The 24583-nt window shown below is 41.6% G+C and overlaps 1 protein-coding gene across 4 annotated transcripts in view; it reads right to left on the bottom strand.

The window, feature by feature from the left end:
* LOC115208315 (histone deacetylase 7) overlaps positions 1–23794 on the bottom strand; it is a 97657-nt gene extending 73863 nt beyond the window's left edge. For 2 of the 4 annotated variants that reach the window (XM_029776263.1, XM_029776266.1), the window contains exons 1-2: positions 23632–23794; positions 16053–16121 (exon numbers count right to left, since the gene is read on the bottom strand). The gene's annotated coding sequence lies outside the window, so the exon portion shown is untranslated. Of the gene's footprint in view, positions 1–16052; positions 16122–16419; positions 16793–23631 lie in introns of those variants that run through there. The other 2 variants (XM_029776264.1, XM_029776265.1) reach the window with 2 other exon arrangements.
* Between the last annotated feature and the right edge of the window lie 789 nt (positions 23795–24583).

Here is a 24583-nt window from a genome sequence, read left to right as displayed (position 1 = left end):
TGAATTCCTCATCAATCCATGGAGACTTAACAGTTCTAACAGTCAGTTTTTTAACATGTTGTCACGACTTCTGCCGAAGTCGGTCCCTCTCCTTGTTCGGGTGGCGTTCGGCAGTCGATGTCACCGGTCTTCTAGCCATCGCTGATCCACCTTTCATTTTCCATTGGTTTTGTCTTTGTTTTCTACACACCTGGTTTTCATTCCCCAATTACATGTTCATGTATTTAACCCTCTGTTTCCCCCATGTTTTTTGTGCGTGATTGTTTTTATGTTCATGTCGGTTCATGATGGCTGTTTTTTTGACGGGTGCTGTTTTCACCCATGCGTAATATTTTCCATTTGTATTTGGTCAAGTGTATTTGTTACCTTGCGCCTTGATTTATGAGTAAAGTACGTTGCTCACTCATTTTTGCTCTCCTGCGCCTGACTTCATGCACCAGCCACACTCACCTTCTGACACGTGCATGTTTATCAATAATTGAAAGAAGGAATTTTCATGCACCAGCCACACTCACCTTCTGACAAGTGCATGTTTATCAATAATTGAAAGAAGCAATTTCATAAATTAATCAAGTGCAGCATCTAGATGCTCCTTATTAATCACATCAGACCAACAAATATTTGTAATATTATCCATATAAATGTAACAGCAAAATCTTTTGTTTGGTCTCTTAAACATACCACCATATTGCTAACACCTATCTGACCATTTCGGGTTCATTGAGCGGCCATTTTGGATCGAGCGGTTGTGGTTGCCAAGGCTCAGTCTTTAATACAGTCCAGCAGCTGCCTTCCCTACAGTGTCCCCTACTCAGTGCCCCAGTCATGAATTTACAGCAGGTACAACCAACTGGGGGGGGGGGGGGGGGTGTACCCGCTGTACAGTAGGATCTTGATCACCCTGTTGCAAGAGAACTTTCCTGAAACGCACGAAATGTAAATCTTGTAGTCTATTTGAGGTTTGAAAAGGCTTCTACAGTCTGTAATTTCGACAGTCTGAAATTTCTAAGTCGAAATTACAAACTTTAGAAGCCTTTTTAAACCTCAAATAGAATACAAGTATTACATTTCTTGGATGGAAAGTTCTCCTGCAACAGGGTGATCAAGATCCTACTGTACATCTGTATAAGACCAATTGCAGATATAACAATATTCTAACTTGGCATTCTGATATAATTAGTTGGAACACACTAAGCCAAACTAAGCTGAACCAAGCTGTAAATATCAGAGTCAGCACTGTTTGACATGGTAGTGTGAAAATGGTAAGCAGCTACTTTCCTAGGACCCCTCCCTCCATCTCTCCCTCCTTCCATCCCTTCATCCTTCCATCCTTCTCCTTCACTACTGGAGGAATCCACAGCTGTTGGGGACATTCTGTCCCCCTGCTTCCAAGCAGCTGGAGAATCCATCCCCTTCCTTACTGTGTGTGTGTGTGTGTGTGTGTGTGTGTGTGTGTGTGTGTGTGTGTGTGTGTGTGTGTGTGTGTGTGTGTGTGTGTGTGTCTGAGTACGCCTATGTATGCCTGTGTGTGTCAGTCGAGTGTGTTTATGAATGTCCGTGTGTGTGCCAGTGTATTAATAGTGCACATTTGTCTCTTTACGGCACACAGCACGTCTTTGTGTGGGTTGAAGTAGTATATGTAGGTAACTAGGCGTGCTAGTTTATTTATAGTGTCACCTGTTGGTTAACACTTGTGTCACTGTGAATATTCCTGCAAAGCAAGTGTGTGCATATGTTCAAGTGTATGTGTGTGTGTGTATATACTGTATATATATTTATAGCATCACCCCGCTTGCCACTTACACACATTTGTCTCTTTGTGAGTGTAAGGCGTGTTTGTGTGTGCATGTGTGGTATATATGCATGTCAATGTATTAATAGTGTCATGAATTGCATGCACACACTCGTGTCTTTGTGTGTTTGTGAATGGTGTGTGTGTGTGTGCTTGTCAATATGTTCAGCCTCGTATGGAGTCCTATGGAGGGTGTGTGTGGAAGAGAATGTTTACTTACACAAACCATGCAATTGGCATTGCTTTTCCATGCATTGTAATGCATACAAAGCAGCATAGAGTGGATGCATATTTAGGCTGCTTTGTATGCATTCGATTGCATGGACATATTATGCTGTACTAACATACCCAGCTAACAATTCTAAGTAAGGAGAACATTTTTGTAATGTTGCCCATAACGTTCCCCAGATGTTTGAGTGTCCAGTTTTCCGTTACATGCTGACCAGATTGGACACGTCGCGTGCGCGAGGGTCGCAGAATACATTTAGAAATCCATGTTATTCAATTATTGCACCCACATTGCTCGCACGTGCCAACGAGCGTCTGCGATGCCAAGGGCTAAAATAGAACTCCTTTCTATTTCTGAAGCAGATCGCGCTGAAAGTCCTGCCTCTCCCATCTCCTCATTGTTTTATAGAAGCAGGTACCCACGTGCCATCTCCTCATTGGTTATACCCACGTGGGTGATTGAAAGACGAACTGTTTTGCCGGTCGTCGTGGTAATACTATGAAATTTTATAAGTTCAAAGATGAAAAAGCCTGGAAGGAGGAGAGATGACTAGAAACGATTCGGTTGACCGTTTTATGTATGGATTAATTGTCGGAGTAGAGGACCTTGTGCATTTCAGGTAAAATAACAACTCAATGTTTATATCCCAGGACAAATTAGCTAACAACAGCAAGCTAGCTAAATAGGACAAATTAGCTAGCAAGTGCAAGCTAACTAACTAAATTGCCATACATGTTTAATGCTTTTCGACCTGTCCCCAAATTAATGTCATTGGTTCAGAGTTTGTTTTGATATCTTAACCTGCGTGTCGTGATTGTGTTTGGTGTAGGGGGACAAAATAAATGTATGCACGATAGCGCACGCGCGCAGCCGGTTTGGGTTCCGTGTTACTTAGGGGAACATTCTATAAGGGTTGGGCGGTATACTGTATATACTGTATCCCGGGGTATTTCGAAATACCCTCGGTATGATTTTCCAATAGTGTCAATACCGTTGTTTTAATACATTTGAATATTTGTACTTTTAAAATAAATACCTGCAGTCAACTTGTGCACTATGCAATAGATAAAACAGATCGTGTTCATCATTTCGCCTGTTAGATATTTTTTCCTTTTAAAGCTTTCTGGTACTAGTTTTCAGAAACAGTGGTTTGAGACAGTCACGTGTTTGTGTTAATGGGATATTCTCTAAACCCACAGAAAACTGAACAGATGAATGTTCATGCAACGTTCTCCTGAAACGTGCCTAGAACATTAATATCTGATATTCTGAAAACACGGCCACCATATTCTGTGAATGTTTCATGGGACATTGTTGGAATATTCTCTTAGCCCACAGAAAACTGGACACATGAATGTTCATGCAACGTTCTCATAAAATGTGTGTAGCTCATTAATAGAGGGCTCCCGAGTGGCGCAGTCTAAGGCACTGGGCACTGTATCTCTGTGCTAGAGCCGTCACTACAGACCCTGGTTCGATTCCATGCTGTATCACAACCAGCCATGATTGGGAGTCCCATAGGGCGGCGCAAAATTGGCACAGCGTCGTCCGGGTTAGGGCTTGGCCGGAGTAGGCCGTTAATTGTAAATAAGAATTTGTTCTTAACTGACTTGCCTAGTTAAATAAAGGTTAAATTTAAAAAATATATAAAAAAAAGATCTTATATACTGAAAACATGGTGTCACGATCATTTGTAGAAACGGACCAAGGCGCAGCGTGAGTATTGTTCCACATCTTTATTACTATGTGAAACTATGCAAGACATACAATAAACTATAAACAAAACAACAAACCTTGACGACAGAGGTACAACATGCACTAACTCAAAATAATCTCCTACAAACACAGGTGGGAAAAACAACTACTTAAATATGATCCCCAATTAGAGATAATGATGAACAGCTGCCTCTAATTGGGAATCATACAAAAACCCCAACATAGAAAAAAGAAACTAGAACACAACATAGAAAGAAGAAACTAGATAAAACCCCCCAGTCACGACCTGACCTACTCTACCATAGAAAATAAAAGCACTCTGTGGTCAGGACGTGACGCATGGCAACTATATTCTGTGTATGTTTGGTGGGACGTTGATGGAATATTCTCTTAACCCTTAGAAACCTGGACACAGGAATGTTCTTAAAACGTTCCCATGAAACGAGTCTAGAAAATTAATATAGAATATTCAGAGAATATGGTAACCACGTTCTGGGTAAGTTCTGTTTGACAGTAAGGGAATGGTCTCTTGGAAACAGTCTTTGCACGTCACTGGAACATTCCTATGAAAACATTAGGTAATGACCAGTGTTGGGGAAGCTACTCTGAAAATACAGTTGCCAAGCTACCAATGAATTCACACTGGAAGAACTTAAGCTACACTAAAGCTACACTTAATACACATACTAAAGTTACTTTCAAAAAGTAGTTCACTACAGATATTTTCAAAAGCCAGCATGATGAAGTAACAACTAACTTTGCCACCGCAAAAGTAACACTTCCTCTTACTTGACTATACCAATTTTACTGGGTGGCACAAAAAGACACTTTGTACAAAAGAAAAGAGGCACTTTCTCACTCACTCACTCTCTCACTGACTCACTCACTGTCTCACTCACTCACTGTCTTACACTCCCCTTTCAAGAAGTCTTCCACTCTTTTCCTCTGTCTCTCTCTCTCTTTCACTAACTCTCTTTCACTTTATCTCTCTTTCACTCTTTCTCTCTCTTTGTTAATTTTGTACTTCATCCTTCCCAATGGCTCCACTTCACTGTAATTGTGTTGGAACACTGGCCGATCAATCAAAAGGTCAGAGGTCAAAGTCATGGGTGTGTCAAGTCCTTTCACGAAGCGATCCCCTCAGGGCTAAGGTGAGGGGTCGCTGACTCATAGTTGAGAGACGAGAGAGACATTAGATAGAGAAAAGGAGAAAGATGTGTGAGAAAAAGAAAGAGAGAGAGAGTCACAAGCCCACCAGTTCTTAAGCATGATGCTCAACATTTCTCACGGCTAAAACAGACTCACAATTGTTAAACGCAGCTCAAAAGGTCAAGAGAGCCAGGTTTTGGGCTGTGAAAAACAAGTGTAAAAAAGTGTAAAGTGTAAAAAACTGACGTAACATTCTCAGAAGTAGAGGCTCATAACAATGTCATGAGATTGACTTGATGCCTGTGCTAACTTGGCAATAGATACGGTATAACACTGGTATAACATGGTATATATATATAATAAATAATTTATTAAAACACACTGTTTTGCAATGAAAGTAGCTTCAACAGGTTTGCACCATGGTGTAGCCCGAGGACAGCTAGTTTCTGTACATTGACTTCAATACAAAACCTAGGAGGCTCATGGTTATCACCCCATACACAGTAATTATGACAACTTCCAAGGGACATCCTACAACCGATCAGAACTCTTGCAGCATTAACTGACAAGTTGTCCACCCAATCAAAGGATCAGAGAATGAATTGGCTACTGAAAGCATAAGCTACAGCCAGCTAGCACTGCAGTGCATAACATTTGGTGAGCAGTTGACTCAAAGAGAGAGAAAGACAACAGTTTAACAGTTTTGAACAAATGTATTTATTTAAAAATAAAGGAGAATCAAAAGAGCGAGAGAGAGAGCGAGAGATAGCTATATTTGTTGTATTCTTTTTTACTTTCACTTACTTAGCCAGTGAATGCAGCTAGCTAGTTTAGCCTACTCAAACACCCGGCTCAAACAGAGAGGGATGCTATGTTTGCTAGCTGGCTATGACTATCCCATAATGGAACTTTTTCAAGTCAAGATATTCGTTTGGTTTTATTAATTTATTGCCACCAGGGCCCACCGGTATAACTGCTAAACCGCTCACTGCTGACTGTACTGCGTGATTGTAGGGGGTTTACTAACACGTTAGTTCTAGTAGCTATGTTGACTATGATGTTAATATGAATGGTGACAGAGGGAGATGGCTGCCGTTTTACGATCCGTAACCAACTGTGCTATTGTGTATTTTTTTTTTCACGTTATTTATAACTTATTTTCTAAATAATGTTTCTGCCACTGTGTCTTATGACCAAAAAGAGCTTCTAGATATCAGCACAGCGATTACTCACCCCGTACTAGAGGAATACTTTTTCTTCAACGAGTCAGACGGGAAGGATTTACTTCAGACGCCTGACAAGGCCCTCATCCCTGTCATTCGCAGGAGAAAGAGATGGAGGTATTGGGGATGAAGGTCCAGGTGCCTTGTAAGGATCCGACGCCGAGAGGATAATCTAACTTTACCATCGGTCCTATTAGTCAATGTACAATCAATCGATAATAAAATAGACGAACTACAATCACATATATCCTACCAACGGGACATGGTACATACAGCTGGCGGGTTTTAAGCTTTCTCGGTAAACCTCTGGTAAGACATGGGGTGACGGTCTATGTATATTTGTAAACAACAGCTGGTCCACGAAATCTAAGGAAGTCTCGACGTTTTGCTCGCCTGAGGTAGAGTATCTCATGATAAGCTGTAGACCACACAATTTACAAAGAGAGTTTTAATGTGTATTTTTCGTAGCTGTCTGTATACCACCACAAACCGATGCTGGCACTAAGACTGCACTCAATGAGCTGTATACGGCCATAAGCAAACAGGAAAACACTCATCCAGAGGCGGCACTCCTAGTTGCCGGGGACTTTAATGCAGGGAAACTCAAATCCGTTTACCTCAATTCTACCAGGTATTTTCATCAATAAGTTTGTCGTCCCCAAAGTGACCGTAAGTACATACCCCAACCAGAAACCATGGATTACAGGCAGCATCCACACTGAGCTAAAGGGTAGAGCTGCCGCTTTCAAGGAGCGGGACTCTAACCCGAAAGCTTATAAGAAATCCCGCTATTCCCTCCGACGAACCATCAAACAGGCAGAGCATCAATACAGGACTAAGATTGAATCGTACTACACCGGCTCCGACAATCGTCGCATGTGGCAGGGCTTGCAAACTATTACAGACTACAAAGGGAAGCACAGCCACGAGCTCCCTAGTGACACGAGCCTACCAGATGAGCTAAATGATTTCTATGCTCGCTTCGAGGCAAGTAACACTGAAGCATGCACGAGAGCAATCACTGTTCCGGATGACTGTGTGATCACGCTCTCTGTAGTCGAAGTGAGTAAGACCTTTAAACAGGTCAACATTCACAAGGCCAGGCGGATTACCAGGATGTTTACTCCAAGCATGCGCTGACCAACTGGCAAGTATCTTCACTGACATTTTCAACCTGTCCTTTATTGAGTCTGTAATACCCACATGTTTCAAGCAGACCACCATAGTCCCTGTACCCAAGAACAGTAAAATAAACTGCCTAAATGACTACTGACCCGTAGCACTCACGTCTGTAGTCATGAAGTGCTTTGAAAGGCTGGTCATGGCTCACATCAACACCATTATCCCAGAAACCCTAGACCCACTCCAACTTGCATACCGCCCCAACAGATCCACAGATGATAACATCTCTACTGCACTCAACACTGCCCTTTCCCACCTGGACAAAAGGAACACCTATGTGAGAATGCTATTCATTGACTACAGCTAAAAATTCAACACCATAGTGCCCTCAAAGCTCATCACTAAGCTAAGGACCCTAGGACTAAACACCTCCCTCTGCAACTGGATTCTGGACTTCCTGAAGGGCAGTCCCCAGGTGGTAAGGGTAAGTAACACCACATCCGCCATGCTGATCCTCAACACGGGGGCCCCTCTGGGGTGCGTGCTCGGTCCCTTCCTGTAATCCCTGTTCACTCATGACTGCATGGCGAGGCACGACTCCAAAACCATCATTAAGTTTGCCGATGACACAACAGTGGTAGGCCTGATCACCGACAACGACGAGACAGCTTATAAGGAGGAGGTCAGAGTCCTGGCCGTGTGGTGCCAGGACAACAACCTCTCCCTCAACGTGATCAAGATAAAGGAGATGATTGTGGACTACAGGGAAAGTAGGACCGAGCACTCCCCATTCTAATCAATGGAGCTGCAGTGGAGCAGGTTGAGAGCTTCAAGTTCCTTGGTGTCCACATCACCAACAAACTATCATGGTCCAAACTAGAGTTCAACCGATTAATTGGAATGGCCGATTAATTAGGGCCGATTTCAAGTTTTCCAAAAAAAAAATTTTTATTCTAATTTTTTTAGACCTTTATTTTACTAGGCAAGTCAGTTAAGAACACATTCTTATTTACAATGACGGCCTAGGAACGGTGGGTTAACTGCCTTGTTCAGGGGCAGAACGACAGATTTTTACCTTGTCAGCTCGGGGATTCAATCTTGCAACCTTACAGTTAACTAGTCCAACGCTCTAACCACCTGCTCTACATTGCACTCCACGAGGAGCCTGCCTGTTACGCGAATGCAGTAAGAAGCCAAGGTAAGTTGCTAGCTAGCATTAAACTTATCTTATAAAAAACAATCAATCAATCATAATCACTAGTTAACTACACATGGTTGATGATATTACTAGTTTATCTAGCCTGTCCTGCGTTGCATATACTCGGTTAGGTACACGTTGCTCCAACCATAAACATCAATGACTTTCTTAAAATCAATACACAAGTATATATTTTTAAACCTGCATATTTAGTTAATATTGCCTGCTAACATGAATTTCTTTTAACTAGGGAAAATGTGTCACTTCTCTTGCAAACAGAGTCAGGGTATATGCAGCAGTTTGGGCCGCCTGGCTCGTTGCGAACTGTGAAGACTATTTCTTCCTAACAAAGACAGCCAACTTCGCCAAACGGGGGATGATTTAACAAAAGCGCATTTGCGAAAAAAGCACAATCGTTGCACGACTGTACCTAACCATAAACATCAATGCCTTTCTTAAAATCAATACACAGAAGTATATATTTTTAAACCTGCATATTTAGCTAAAAGAAATCCAGGTTAGCAGGCAATATTAACCAGGTGAAATTGTGTCATTTTGCGTTCATTGCACACAGAATCAGGGTATATGCAACAGTTTGGGCCGCCTGGCTCGTTGCGAACTAATTTGCCAGAATTTTACGTTATTTTGACATAACATTGAAGGTTGTGTAATGTAACAGGAATACTTAGACTTAGGGATGCCACCCGTTAGATAAAATAGGGAACGGTTCCGTATTTCACTGACAGGAAAACCTTTTTGTTTTCGAGATGATAGTTTCCAGATTCGACCATATTTACATTTACATTTTAGTCATTTAGCAGATGCTCTTATCCAGAGCGACTTACAGTAGTGAATGCATACATTTCATGCATTTTTTTTTTTTTAACTGGCCTTCCGTGGGAATCGAACCCACAACCCTGGCGTTGCAAACACCGTGCTCTACCAACTGAGCCACGGGGAAGACCATATTAATGACCTAAGGCTCGTATTTCTGTGTGCTATTATGTTATAATTAAGTCTATGATTTGATATTTGATAGAGCAGTCTGACTGAGCGATGGTAGGCAGCAGCGGGCTCGTAAGCGTTCATTCAAACAGCACTTTCATGCGTTTGCCAGCAGCCCTTCGCAATGCATTGCGCTGTTTATGACTTCAAGCCTGTCAACTCCCAAGATTAGGTTGGTGTAATCCCTCCTGTCTCAGCCTCCAGTATTTATGCTGCAGTAGTTTATGTGTCGGGGGGCTAGGGTCAGTCTGTTACATCTGGAGTATTCTCTTGTCTTATCCGGTGTCCTGTGTGAATTTAAATATGCTCTCTCTAATTCTCTCTTTCTCTCTTTCTCTCTTTCTCTCGGAGGACCTGAGCCCTAGGACCATGCCTCGGGACTACCTGGTATGATGACTCCTTGCTGTCCCCAGTCCACCTGGCCATGCTGCTGCTCCAGTTTCAACTGTTCTGCCTGCGGCTACGGAACCCTGACCTGTTCACCGGACGTGCTTGTTGCACCCTCGACAACTTCTATGATTATTATTATTTGACCATGCTGGTCATTTATGAACATTTTAACATCTTGACCATGTTCTGTTATAATATCCACCCGGCACAGCCAGAAGAGGACTGGCCACCCCTCATAGCCTGGTTCCTCTCTAGGTTTCTTCCTAGGTTTTTGGCCTTTCTAGAGAGTTTTTCCTAGGGAGTTTTTCCTAGCCACCGTGCTTCTTTCACATGCATTGCTTGCTGTTTGGGGTTTTAGGCTGGGTTTCTGTACAACACTTTGAGATTTCAGCTTATATACGAAGGGCTATATAAATACATTTGATTTGATTTGATGTGAAATGGCTAGCTAGTTAGCCGGGTGCGCGCTAATAGCGTTTCAAACGTCACTCGCTCTGAGACTTGGAGTAGTTTTTCCCCTTGCTCTGCATGGGTAACGCTGCTTCGAGGGTGGCTGTTGTCGATGTGTTCCTGGTTCCAGCCCAGGTAGGAGCGAGGAGAGGGATGGAAGCTATACTGTTACACTGGCAATACTAAAGTGCCTATAAGAACATCCAATACTCAAAGGTATATGAAATACAAATCGTATAGAGAGAAATAGTCCTATAATTCCTATAATAACTACAACCTAAAACTTCTTACCTGGGAATATTGAAGACTCATGTTAAAAGGAACCACCAGCTTTCATATGTTCTCATGTTCTGAGCAAGGAACTTAAACGTTAGCTTTTTTACATGGCACATATTGCACTTTTACTTTCTTCTCCAACACTTTGTTTTTGCATTATTTAAACTAAATTGAACATGTTTCATTATTTATTTGAGGCTACATTGATTTTATTGATGTAATATGTTAAGTTAAAATAAGTGTTCATTCAGTATTGTTGTAATTGTCATTATTACAAATAAATAAATACAAAAATCGGCCGATTAATCGTTATCGGGGTTTTTGGCCCTCCAATAATCGGTATCGGCGTTGAAAAATCATAATCGGTCGACCTCTAGTTCAAACACACTAAGACAGTTGTGAAGAAGGCACGATAAAGCCTATTCCCCCTCAGAAGACTGAAAATATTTGGCATGGGTCCTCAGATCCTCAAAAGGTTCAACAGCTGCACCATCGAGAGCATCCTGACTGATTGCATCACTGCCTGGTATGGCAACTGCTCGGCCTCCGACCGCAAGGCACTACAGAGGGTAGTGCGTACAGCCCAGTACTGGGGCCAACCTTCCTGCCATCCAGGACCTCTATACCAGGCGGTGTCAGAGGAAGGCCCTAAAAATTGTCAAAGACTCCAGCCACCCTAGTCATAGACTGTTCTCTCTGCCACCGCATGGCAAGCGGTACCGGAGCGGCAAGTCTAGGTCCAAAAGGCTTCTTACCAACTTTTACCACTAAGCCATCAGACTGCTGAACAGCTAATCAAAGGGATACCCTGACCCCTCTTTTACACTGCTGCTACTGTCTGTTTATTATCTATGCATAGTCACTATCACAACCCTACCTACATTTACATATTACCTCAATTACCTCGACTAACCGGTGCCCCCGCACATTGACTCTGTACCGGTACACCCTGTATATAGCCTCGCTATTGTTATTTTACTGCTGCTGTTTAATGAATTATTTGTAACTTTTATTTACTATTTAACACTTTTTTTTCTAAAAGCATTGTTGGTTAAGGGCTTGTAAGTAAGCATTTCACTGTAAGGTCTACACCTGTTGTATTCAGCGCATGTAACACATTTGATTTGATTTGAATATGGTGACAACGATGTAGGCTGTGTTTAACCTGTGTGTATCTGTCACCATGATTACTCAAATTTCTCTCGACCTGTGCAACTATGATGTAAACTTTAATTCATAGGCTAGGCTTTTGATGAATATAGGGAACAGAGAACATTTTAGTATCATGTAGTAGACTAAACCTATCGATGTGACAGTCATCCAATATGCTGTAATAGAAATAAGGCCATGCTCATAAAAAAATAATCGTCCTCCCTCATCTTAAACGGAACCGACGGCCACTGGTGCGGTATGCAGAAATCGCTCCTCCATTTCCTGGTTGCTAAAATTCGAATAGTTTGCCTAATTTCAGATTTCGTGACAAAACAAGGTCTCTTGTTATTGTACCACCTAAACTGCTGTAAAATGTTTTCAATATCCCAAAAATATAGTATTTTCATCTGTTTGAAGCTGGTGTACAAAACCAAAGATAAAATACACAAAAAATGTACTTTAGGATGGGAAGCCTAGAAATAGCGCACATAGAACAGATCTACCGCTTCTTAGATTCAATGAGAATGACAGATCTATAAATCACATTTCTATGTGAATTTCGTCAACCAAAAAGTTATATATTGCAGCTTTCAATGGCTATAAGGTTACAGTTGAAGTCAAAAGTTTACCTACACTTAGGTTGGAGTCATTAAAAATCGTTTTTCAACCACTCCACACATTTCTTGTTAACAAACTATCGTTTTGGCAAGTCGGTTAGGACATCTACTTTGTGCATGACACTGGTCATTTTTACAACAATTGTTTACAGACATTATTTCACTCATAATTCACTGTATCACAATTCCAGTGGGTCAGACGTTTACATACACTAAGTTGACTGTGCCTTTAAAAAGCTTGGATAATTCCAGAAAATTATGTCATGACTTTAGAAGCTTCTGATAGGCTAATTGACATCATTTGAGTCAATTGGAGGTGTACCTGTGGATGTATTTCAAGGCCTACCTTCAATCTCAGTGCCTCTTTGCTTGACATCATGGGAAATCAAAAGAAATCAGCCAAGACATCAGAAACAAAATTGTAGACCTCCACAAGTCTGATTCATCCTTGGGAGCAATTTCCAAACGTCTGAAGGTACCATGTTCATCTGTACAAACAATAGTACGCAAGTATAAACACCATGGGACCACGCAGCCGTCATACCGCTCAGAATGGAGACGTCTTCTGTCTCCTAGAGATGAACGTACTTTGGAGCGAAAAGTGCAAATCAATCCTAGAACAACAGTAAAGGACCTTGTGAAGATGCTGGAGGAAACAGGTACAAAAGTATCTATATCCACAGTAAAATGAGTCCTATATCGACATAACCTGAAACGCTGCTCAGCAAGAAGCCACTGCTCCAAAACCACCATAAAAAAGACAGACTACGCTTTGCAACTGCACATGGGGACAAATATCGTACTTTTTGGAGAAATGTCCTCTGGTCTGATGAAACAAAAATAGAACTGTTTGGCCATAATGACCATCGTTATGTTTGGAGGAAAAAAGGGGAGGCTTGCAAGCCGAAGAACACCATCCCAACCATGAAATGCAGGAGTCACAGCATCACGTTATGGGGGTGCTTTGCTGCAGGAGGGTTGGTGCACTTCACAAAATAGATGGCTACATGAGGAAGGAAAATGATGTGGATATATTGAAGCAACATCTCAAGACATCAGTCAGGAAGTTAAAGCTTGGTCGCAAATGGGTCTTCCAAATGGACAATGACCCCAAGCATACTTACAAAGTTGTGGCAAAATGGCTTAAGGACAACAAAGTCAAGGTACTGGAGTGGCCATCACAAAGCCCTGACCTCAATCCCATAGAAAATGTATGGGCAGAACTGAAAAAGCGTGTACGAGCAAGGAGACCTACAAACCTGACTCAGTTACACCAGCTCTGTCAGGAGGAATGGGCCAAAATTCACCCAACATATTGTGGGAAGCTTGTGGAAGGCTACCCAAAACGTTTGACACAAGTTAAACAATTTAAAGGCAATGCTACCAAATACTAATTGAGTGTATGTTAACCTCTGACCCACTGGGAATGTGATGAAAGAAATAAAAGCTGAAATAAATAATTCTCTCTACTACTATTCTGACATTTAACATTCTTAAAATAAAGTAGTGATCCTAGCTGACCTAAGACAGGGAATGTTTACTCGGATTAAATGTCAGGAATTGTGAAAAATTAAGTTTACATGTATTTGGCTAAGGTGTATGCAAACTTCCGACTTCAACTGTATGTGTGCACATATCATGTTTATTTTTGTTTCAAATGCGATCTGTGTAGACAAATGTGATGTTAGTTTGGTTGCTCACACATGCATGTATGCAAACACACACACACTGCAGTACTGCTATACTTTGAGGGAGTGTGTGTGCGGTCAGCTGAGCTGGTTTAAAACCAGGAAGAGGCAACAACGTGATCTTCACATCTAGTCCTGTCCAGCCCACAACACTATCCATATTGTCTGCACTGCTCTCTCACACTGGGGGGTTAAGTGGTTTTTCAGTAGAAAATAAAATAAAAAATACACAGAGGTAGAGCAGCCAATTCCCTGTCCAGAACATCCACTTAACCCAAGTACCAACCAAGTTATATTACTTTCTTCGCTTACCTCAAAAAGTCTGCTAAGACATAGTCATGTTAACACATTCTGTTTACATTTTAAATGTTTGTCATTTAGCAGACGCTCTTATCCAGAGTGCATACATTTTCATACTTTTTCCCCAGTACTGTTCCTCCGTGGGACTCGAACCCACAACCTTGATGTTACGAGCGCCATGCTCTACCAACTGAGCGGACACAAAAATAGTAACAAGCATTTTATTGAGTGAACAATCACTTCATTGAGACATATCAAATGACTAGCAACAAATGTTTCAGCAGGGTCTTCTTTTTAAGGGGAAAAGGTAATGGCTAGCCATTTGATAAGCATGAATAATGCATTGTTTCGGCCAAATGAATAACTTGGCACGACGCATGTTGTATGGATTATGTTGTCATACTGTCACACTTTCCCCAAGTTACAGCACACAATATGTTACATAAAGAAAGTCCCTAAAGGACTATGGGCTGGTGTCCCAGACTGAGATTAAACCCAGTCCTGGACTAAAAAGCTTTGTGAATGGAGATTTTCCATCGAGCATGCTCTTAAATCCAGAACTAGGCTTAATCTGTGTCCAGGAAACCACCCCCAAGAGTTTAGTCTGCATCATGTTTTCCTTCTTGCTATGGGAAATGTAGTATCGTAGTATCATGATACCACCCCATGAGTAAAAGTGTAGTTCAAACCCTGTACACATGGCAGTGGCACCTAACAGAAACCTCCAAGGTAAGGTTATAACATTTCACCTGAACCCTCAATACCAGTCTCCTTTACACTTGCACGACTAAACAAATGGCAGTCATAACAACTGGAGTCGGCCTGAGGCTGTGACTATCCCTGTGTAATGACACTTTCAGGTAAAGTGATACTAAAAATGTTTTAGCGCATCTATGTAGGCACGCACGCACGCGCGCACACACACACACACACACACACACACACACACACACACACACACGGGCAGGCAGGCACGTACGCTCACACAGTGAACTAAGTTGGTTATCGGAGAGAGGTGGAGAGAAAGAGGGAAAGAGGAGAACAAGACAGAGAGAAAGAGATCTAAAAGGCTATACAAACGGAGAGTGGTGTCGATTCCTCTGGCGTGGCACACGTGAAACTGGCGTAACTATATCCTCACATTACTATGACCTCATCCTGACTAGTGTGTGTGTGTGTGTGTGTGTGTGTGTGTGCTACTCTCATGTGTCCAGGTTTTTTCCTTTTCTCATACACACACACACACACACACACACACACACACACACACACACACACACACACTCACACACACACACACACACACACACAGACACACACAAACACAGCTGCTCTCCCATTGCTACGAAACATCAGCCATACTCATAAACTACTGTAGCCTACAGTACATCAAAAAACCAAGTGTTGTGCCCATTGCATGAGTCAAACTTTTCAATGACTTTATAGGTCGTATTTGAGCCTCTTATAAATGTAATACCTTCACTGACAATAAGGCTATTCTGTCCAAGTGTATGCCTTAGTTGCACAATTACACGATTACCAATGGTCTATATCACATTTTCTAGTAATTGAGGCAAGCTTAACCTACAATACATGGTGCAGAATACAACCACCATGGAGTTAGCTCACTCCTTTCAACAGGAAATGTAGCCTTCATTAGTTTACAGACGCACCTGATACTACCTCAGGTTACACTACACCTGGATTCCAGACAACCTTGATATTAGTGAAATATGGAATCCTACCCGTCACTGTCGAAAAACGTCTTTCCAGTCTGCCTGTCTCTATTTGAGGTCCAGATTCTATTGGTCCATCTGTTAGGAAGTAAAGGAAAACAATCGTGAGTACAACATACATTCAGCACTGAGTGAGTTTTGAGGTGCACCATTTAAGTGCATCATCACTTTCTGATGGGCAACCAGATAGCGAGAGAATTGTTTCAATAAATGGCTAATCAAGTACGTGGGTAAATGCAAAAGCGTGATGACCTTTCACACGCGCTAAACTATGCCTCAATTCTCCCAACATAATGCAAACGAAGAATTGAAGATTATATTATACATTTCAATTGTACAGACTATTCAAGAGTAGACCAAATAATAAGTAGCCTACCTCCGCGGTTACTATTTGACACATAAATTTGAGATCAGTTTTCTAATGTATTGATGTCTTCAAGGCTGATATTAATTAGCGAATAAAATTCAACAGGGGAGCAACATGTGGTCCAATATTGCGATACATATAGGCCGTCTGTAATATGAGGCTACTGTAAACGTAGCGAATGAAATATCTTGACAACTCCAAAAAAAACTGATTAGCCTACTTCCCTTCTTCTAACGCGCAACAACAACTAAACGAGAGGTGTTGACATAACCTGTCTAATTTTCGCATTGTTGAAGCTACAATTTCTGCGACGTTTCTGTTGAGTTGATCTGTTAGTCTAACGTTCATCTCCTTTGAGGAACAGTAAAATGAGCCCCTTCGGTCTCAGGGCTCCACCTGCTGAACTCAAAATACTCTGCGTGTCAGAGTGCGCGCACCCATTTTATCAGCCTGTCTGTATCGTGTCCGTTTGAGCTAAAAGTGGAGACCACACAATCAATCGCACAATAACACTGAAACAGCTCACTCTAAAAATAGGGCGATATTCAATCTGTAACGGTGAGGCGTTATAGGCCTACAGATTCTGCCCAAGAAATGTAAAGGTGATTTCCGATTGAGCCGAAATGTGCAGCATTGACCGCTCCGCTAACGGGAACATTGCCTTTAACTTTCAATCGCGATGTAATGCTGCATTTCTCTATAGAGATTGCTGCAAGGATAATAACGAGTATAGAAAGGATGTGGTATATTGTTTTGTTATAGAGGATTTCGAGTTCAAACACACAAACAGAAAGTCATATGCAAGTTCTGATGAAAACTACAAATAGCAAGAGACGTAGAAAATACATGCAAAAGCATTATAGTAAACAATACGGTGTTAACTGAATTGTACTGTATGTATGTGTATGAATGTCGAGTAGCAATTAGCAAATTAACAAAAATAAACAAACAGTCAGAAACTCACAAACAAACACAGACAATACTAGTGCACTGCCCTGATGTCCATAGGCAGACTGTTCAGAGTGTGAGGGTAAGATAAGGAGCATGGCAGGGAGGGAGAGGCGAGATGAGTGCAGACAATGTACAGTGCCAGCCTCACCCTGCTGGAATAGACAACAACATGAGGTGCCAAACACACATACAACACACTCCAACACAACTTAATTGAAAACAGGTCATGACCTTGTCACTGTAAAGTCAAAGCTGGACATTATTTTTCTCTGTTGAGCAAAGAAGAGGGATAACTCCTTCTATTCAGCTTACAGTTGTAAAACATGGTGGTGTAAAATAATATTTAAAAAATGTCAATTACTTTTAGTGTTAGGCAGATATGCCAAAAGGATTTTCCCTTTTCAGTCTGTGTGTGCCTCTGTAAAGTCAAACATCAGAAGGAATGTGGCTGTATAGCAGTTTACCTCAACAGCATTTGCTTTGAAATCATGTACTGCTTAATGTAAAATAATATGTTCCTAACATACTTTCAAAGAATCAAACATTAAATCTAAATTATGAGAGTACAAATTGGGGCCACAATTAATCAAGGATGGACCGCAAACGGTCCCCGGGCCACAACATTAATATAAATTGTGTATTGATCCATGGGAGTGCGGAGTTGAAATTCAAGCTACAAGCACGTATCCCAAGTTAGGATTGGGTCCACCCCACAGTCATACCCATGACTTGTTGGCTGAATACTCTTGCCAAAGGAGAGACACTAGCTGTGTTGTATTATGGTTCTGATAAACTTGTTGATATCAGTTTGTTTTGAGTGGAATTGTAATTTCACCTTAAATGAACTTAAGAGAGCCAAAGTGTAAACAGTGCCAGACTGGTTCAGACAATTCCAAAAGATGAACTGACTTGATTTGAATCTATTTCACCATCCCAAATCAGGTTAGAGTTATCTCCATGGGCCGGGCTCAACGACATATTGTAGACATAGGGTGGATTTAGCCAAATGGAGAACCTTTAGTCTCATTTAAAGGGAATAATCCTATTATCTAGGAGAGTGAGTTGAGGAGTGGAGGCTGATCTGACTGAGAATGACCAGGATTGTGAGAACTAAGAGTTCAGCTGTGACTGTGGCAAATGGGCCAGACTGCTACTGCTGTTGTGTCTTACAGAATGTTGTCAGCATACAGATGGAGTTGAGTAGATTTTACATTCCTTCCAATATAATAAATATACAGCGTAAAAATAATAGGCCCTAAAACTGATCCCTGGAGGACCCCCTTCATAAGCTGTTGAAACTCACATTTCCGTGCCCTCCTGTACCACACATTGTGTTCTGTCAGAGAGATAAATGCTGAGGTGTCTGTGGGTGAGGACGGGTAGAGCTGAGAGAAATGGGGAGGAGGACAAGTGAGGTGGAGAGGTACAGAGAGAAACAGAGAGGAAGAGAGAGATACCATGCACATATTCCTCAGTAATACTGAAATGTACAGCTCTGAGCTCTATGACCAGTGGGGTGCCAGCTCCGCTCCCAGGCACAGGAAGCCAATAGGAATGAATGGAATGCAGTCAGGCAATGCAGTGATGGAGGGAACAGAAGTTACCGTACACACAGGGCAGATTGCCAAAAAGAAAGAAAGAAAGACAGACAGACAGACAGACAGACAGACAGACAGACAGACAGACAGACAGACAGACAGACAGACAGACAGACAGACAGACAGACAGACAGACAGACAGACAGACAGACAGACAGATTCGATGTAGAATATTTGATAGAGATTATTATTATTATTATGAGGAGTCCTACTGTAGCTTCATACAGTGTTATGATTCCTGGAATATGTCATATTATCTCAGTCACAGATTTCCTGGTACTGGGTGGAGGCCTGAGGGTATATCCCTGGGCAAACACTCATCTGTTATTCAATCTCTGGGGGGGCACAGGGTGTGTTCACCACCCTCCATCTATTTATTTCAGTCTCTCTGTTCTGTGTCTCTGCTCTGTTTTGTCTGTCTGTCTGACGGTCTCTTTCTCTGATTGTGAGACACACCGGCTGAGTTCTGACTGCTGTGTGTCACTGAGCAAAACTGTCCTTTCCAATGGCAAGGCAGAGCAGGAAGTGTGAAAGAACTGAGAGAATGAATGTAATGGATCATTGTTGTGTTCCAGCCTTTCCCAGGCGCGTGTGAAAGATGTGGTTGCATTTAGCTTTGACACTTGGAAGGTATTATCTTTTTTGGGTGTATAGTTATGGTATATTCCATTTCCTGATATTCTATTTGCTGTCTCTCTCTGCCATTACATCAGTTCCCTCTCATATCAGAGTAGTGTGTTTTCTATCAGAGACCACTCTAGTCAACGTCCTGTAACAAACCTCAGACTCGACTGTCGCTAGCTAGCAGTGGTGTGGTGACTTTGAAGGTGTTGAGATGCTAGCGAAAATGGGTTGCCTTTCAGCCTTTCCATTCCTGGTAGAGATGCTATGTTACGCTAAGCCACAGAGAAGACAGATAAAACACACTCGCTTCGTTTCACTGGAAACAGAGATGCTGGAAAGAGCAGCGATACGACGCCCTCACACACTCCTCTGTGTGTGTATGTGTGTGTGTGTGCGTGTGTGCGCGTGCGTGCGTGCGTGTGTTGTGTAAATGTCTTGTCTTATGTCTTGCTCTCTGCAGGCAACAACTTGAAATCAATGAGATCAAATGTAGGTTTCATTTAAACCCTGTGCCCTGACTCCTTTGAGACCACGGGAACTCCGTAAGCTAGTATTAGGTACGTTTCAAATCTAAAATGCTCAACAAAGTTCATTCACGTGGAACACACCTCTTTGATGACAACAAATTGAAAAGACGAGGGAGGCCATGAATAATGGATAGAAATAGAGAGTGCAGCATTTTTCCTTCCTGTCTATATTGCTATTAGTGGGTTTCCTTCCACCCCCAAGTGAGAATTGAGAAAAGTTGTTAGTCATCAAACATCCAGCATCACCTTTTACTGCAGTGGGCTAAATCAGGGTCGAACAGAGTGTTTCTTGGTAGTCTTAAACAAATCTATTTCGAAACAAAAGTATACACCTCACACGCATGGTTAAGGGCTTAAAAAAATAAGACACCTGTACCATGTCAGATATAGAGTTGAAATGTATTCCATTTTCAGTTTGTGTCCCAATATTACACTATATACATCAGAGAAGACTGAAATATAACAAAACCGTTTGACAAAGGAACACAAGATTTTCGTTCGGTTTAAAAATGTTTTTTTTTTATTCATGATACAATTATGAAAAATATTAATAACATTCCACCCATGAGGCCAAAGAGGGTGCTTTTGGTCATTCACTGCTGAAAAAGGCTACCACTTCCCCTTTTGCACATACCTGCACATCTCCCTTTCCATCACCCAGTGTCTGTGCCCCTTTCAAAAGTTACCTTTCAAAGTGACAACTACAACTAGTGATGGTTGGTCATTATTGGTATATAGTTTTGCAGTTATAATTGTGGGCGGCAGGTAGCCTAGCGGTTAGAGCGTTGGGCCAGTAACCGAAAGGTCGCTGTTTCATAATACCAGAGCCGACAACGTGAAAAATCGGTCGATGTGCCTTTGTGCAAGGCACTTAACGCTAATTTACTCCAGGGGTGCAGTACTACTATGTCTGATCCTGTAAAAACAACACGTTTCACTGCACCTATCTGGTGTATGTGACAATTAAATGTCTATTTTTGTTGTATTGTTACAGAAATTGACTGAGAGTCATGCAATGACTAAACTTTTCCAGCAGGGGGTGGCAGTTAACGAACCAATTGACCACCCTGAGGCTGCAGTAGTTCTCATTTAATCTCAACATTGGCTAAAGCCCAAGGGAGTCTTACCATAAACAAAAAATAACCCATCACACATCCTTTTTATCCATTATGCACAATAATTCCCTCTCTGCACTTGACCTATGGTCCAGGTCACTCCTCTACTAAGACTGAGAGTCAACTACTGTCCCAGAGAGAGTGTAATGTCCCAGTGGGCTACTTCTGTCTGACAGTGACCTTTTGACGTCTTGACCTAGTGACCTCCACAGACTAAACACAGTCTGAGTTGGAAGATTTATCACCGCAACAGAAATACTGGCCTTAAGTAATTAAAGCAGAGGCTGATTACCCAATCTGGCATTTCACAGAGAGAGTTTCTGTTCCACTAAAATTAAATTCATTTGATTGAATTTAAATTAATGTAATAATCAGAGAACTCATACCATTGGTCCAAGAAGCATAACACAGGGTGCAATCATAGTGGTTACTATGCAAATATGACCAATTTGAACTTTTCATAACTAGGTACCGAGGGCATTTTGTGAAATATCACTGTTTTGCGATGTTATGCTATTTTCTGTAACTCTCAACAAGAGTTGGTCTGGAGTGAGATACCATCTCTGTTATGGAAATACTTCATTTGTGTGTTATATACACTACATACTCTCATCTACGTCTCATATAACTTCAATGGTGAGCAGTGAGCGTCTATGAAAACAGTGCACATCTACAATATGAATTCATCGAATTGTTCTGCTTAACAGTAGAGATTTATTTAGGTACAGATGACATCAGTCCAAACCTCCTATATGAAGCGCTTTCAACTCTCAAACCAACAAGAACTCCTCGGACAGTAATTTGAGTTTGTCACCTCCAAGTCAGAGCAAAATAGCTTGTGAGTGTCCTCATTATGGACCATTATTGTCAAAAAGGACATAAAACTCCTGATTTAGGAGCTCGACAAACCAGACATACACAACTATATATATATGGAGTAGCCCCGGAAGATTAAAAATAGAGAGGAACTTTAGTGTTTTGGGCAAGAGAGTGAGCAAAAGGCTGAGCCATGAGTTCAGTCGTGTTTTTTCAAACTAGATTTAAGTGTGGTGCACTGTAAGTTCAAGATGAGGAGGATCAAGAAATCAAGAGCTGGGAGTGCTCTGAACTCTGGGTTTTTTGTGTGTCTTATGATGACTAGTTTTGATCTAGTCTCTGATAATGACTTTAGGTTTTCAACTTTTGGTTGCCTGAAGATTGTCCCACTCCATAAAAATACAATCAGTGGTAAAATACACAAATGTTGAACTATACAGCTAGGACAGCATTTGTAGCTATACAACTAAGAAAACGTTTGTATGTTGCAATTTCAAATTGCGCTATCGCTATCATAAAGACAGTTTTTCAAAGGAATAAGAAGACGTGTGCCAATGGACAGGAAGGGAGTGAGGGGGGAAATGAGATGGACAAATTGCAAGCACATTTAGTTGATTTGTTCTTTTCCCCTGCTTAGGGACCTGTAGGGCAGTGATCAGTGCTGTGGGACACATGGAAATACATTGGTCAGATTATGAAAGCAGGCCAATTCACTCTCAACGCTCCTAGCTATCTCTCCTACTTCTCACTCTGCAAGCTCTATTAACCGTATGGGGAGAAAGTAGCACATCAGAGTGATCAAAACAAAACGAACCATGAGGAAATTTCCCCTTACCCTGTGTACTCTCTCTGTTTCTGTGTGTGTCTCTCTCTACACACATGCACACACGCACACACGCACACGCACACACACACACACACACACACACACACACACACGCACGCACACACAAACACACACACACTCTGACACTGGTGGTGGGACTGTTGTTTTGTGTTCCCTTCTTCTGAGCGGACTGACTAACTCTCAGGGGTGGGTGGGGTCTGTTTCCAATTTTCAACCCTCTCCCCGTCCCGAGTCCCAAGCAACATCACCTCGGAATTCAACGACAAAAGGAAAAACCTACTGTAGGTACAATAATCATATTTTCCTCCGAAAGCCCAGAGTTTTTCCGCATGTGATATTAGTGTGGTATTATTTAACATGAACAACAAAGCGAGTGTGGGAAGCTACATCACAGAGAGAGGAAGAACCAAAGCTAAAGCTGTTCTCCAGAAACGCACAATGAGAGACTTGACACATGAACATCTGCCGGGGAGTTTGACTCAAACAAGATGACAACAAGGATGAATCAACAAACCCTGTCTTTACCAACTTGAATAAACAACATATCTCTTCATCTGCACACTTGTTATCCTTCCTCTCTAACTTGAGCATGTCAAGTACAGTGGAGTTGAAGTAAAGTGTAAAGTGACATCTCATTCTCTTGTCAGCCCATCTCTAATAGCATAGAACCCCTGAGAAACCAGATTGCAGAGTGACACAAAAGTACCCATCTGAAACAGAACAGTAAAACTATTTTTTCTTACCAGTATTAGATTTGGACAGCCAGTGTTAGGTGCTTTCTTGTCCCTCATACAGCAGTTAGCAAGCAGGTCAATCTCAGAGGGACGGGTTGAAGTGGGTGGGTGGGTTAGATACTTGCTGGACAGCGGAGTGGGTAGAGAGCAAGTGTGTACGTTCAAGGAGAGAGAGAGAGAAGAAGTGCTTGAGACAAGGGGCTTGCTCTGCCTTTTGAGCCACTCTCACTTCCGCTCTCTCTCTCTCTCTCTCTCTCTCTCTCTCTCTCTCTCTCTCTCTCTCTCTCTCTCTCTCTCTCTCACTCAGACTCACACAGTTGCTCAGCTCTATCAGTGTGATGTAGGTTTTGTCAGTGCAGCCCCCGAACCAGAAGCTACGAGGAGAGGAAGGAAAAAAAATGGAAAGTGTGTGTGAGCAGTGGTGTAAAGTACTTAAGTAAAAATCCTTTAAAGTACTACTTTAGTCATTTTTTTGGGTATCTGTACTTTACTTTACTATTTCTATATTTTTTACTACTTTTACTTTTACTCAACTACATTCCTAAAGAAAATAATGTACTTTTTACCCCATATATTTTCCCTGACACCCAAAATACTCTATACATTTCGAATGCTTAGCATGACAGGAAAATAATTGAATTAACGCATTTATCAAGAGAACATCCCTGGTCATGCCTTCTTCCTCTTATCTGGCGGACTCACTAAATACAAATGCTTTGTTTGTAAATTATGTCTGAGTGTTGGAGTGTGCCCCTGGCTATCCATAAATTTAAAAAACAAGAAAATAGCACCGTAAGGTTTGCTTAATATAATAATGGTGAAACGATTTATACTTTTACTTTTTATACCAAATACTTTGACTTTTACTCAAGTAGAATTTTACTGGGTGACTTTCACTTTTTCTTGAATCATTTTCTATTAAGGTATCTTTACTTTTACTCAAGTATGTCAATTGGGTACT

The sequence above is a fragment of the Salmo trutta genome, chromosome 14 (genome assembly GCF_901001165.1).
Source record: "Salmo trutta chromosome 14, fSalTru1.1, whole genome shotgun sequence".
Classification (NCBI taxonomy): Eukaryota; Metazoa; Chordata; class Actinopteri; order Salmoniformes; family Salmonidae; genus Salmo; species Salmo trutta.
This window is presented reverse-complemented; position numbering and strand designations above follow the sequence as displayed.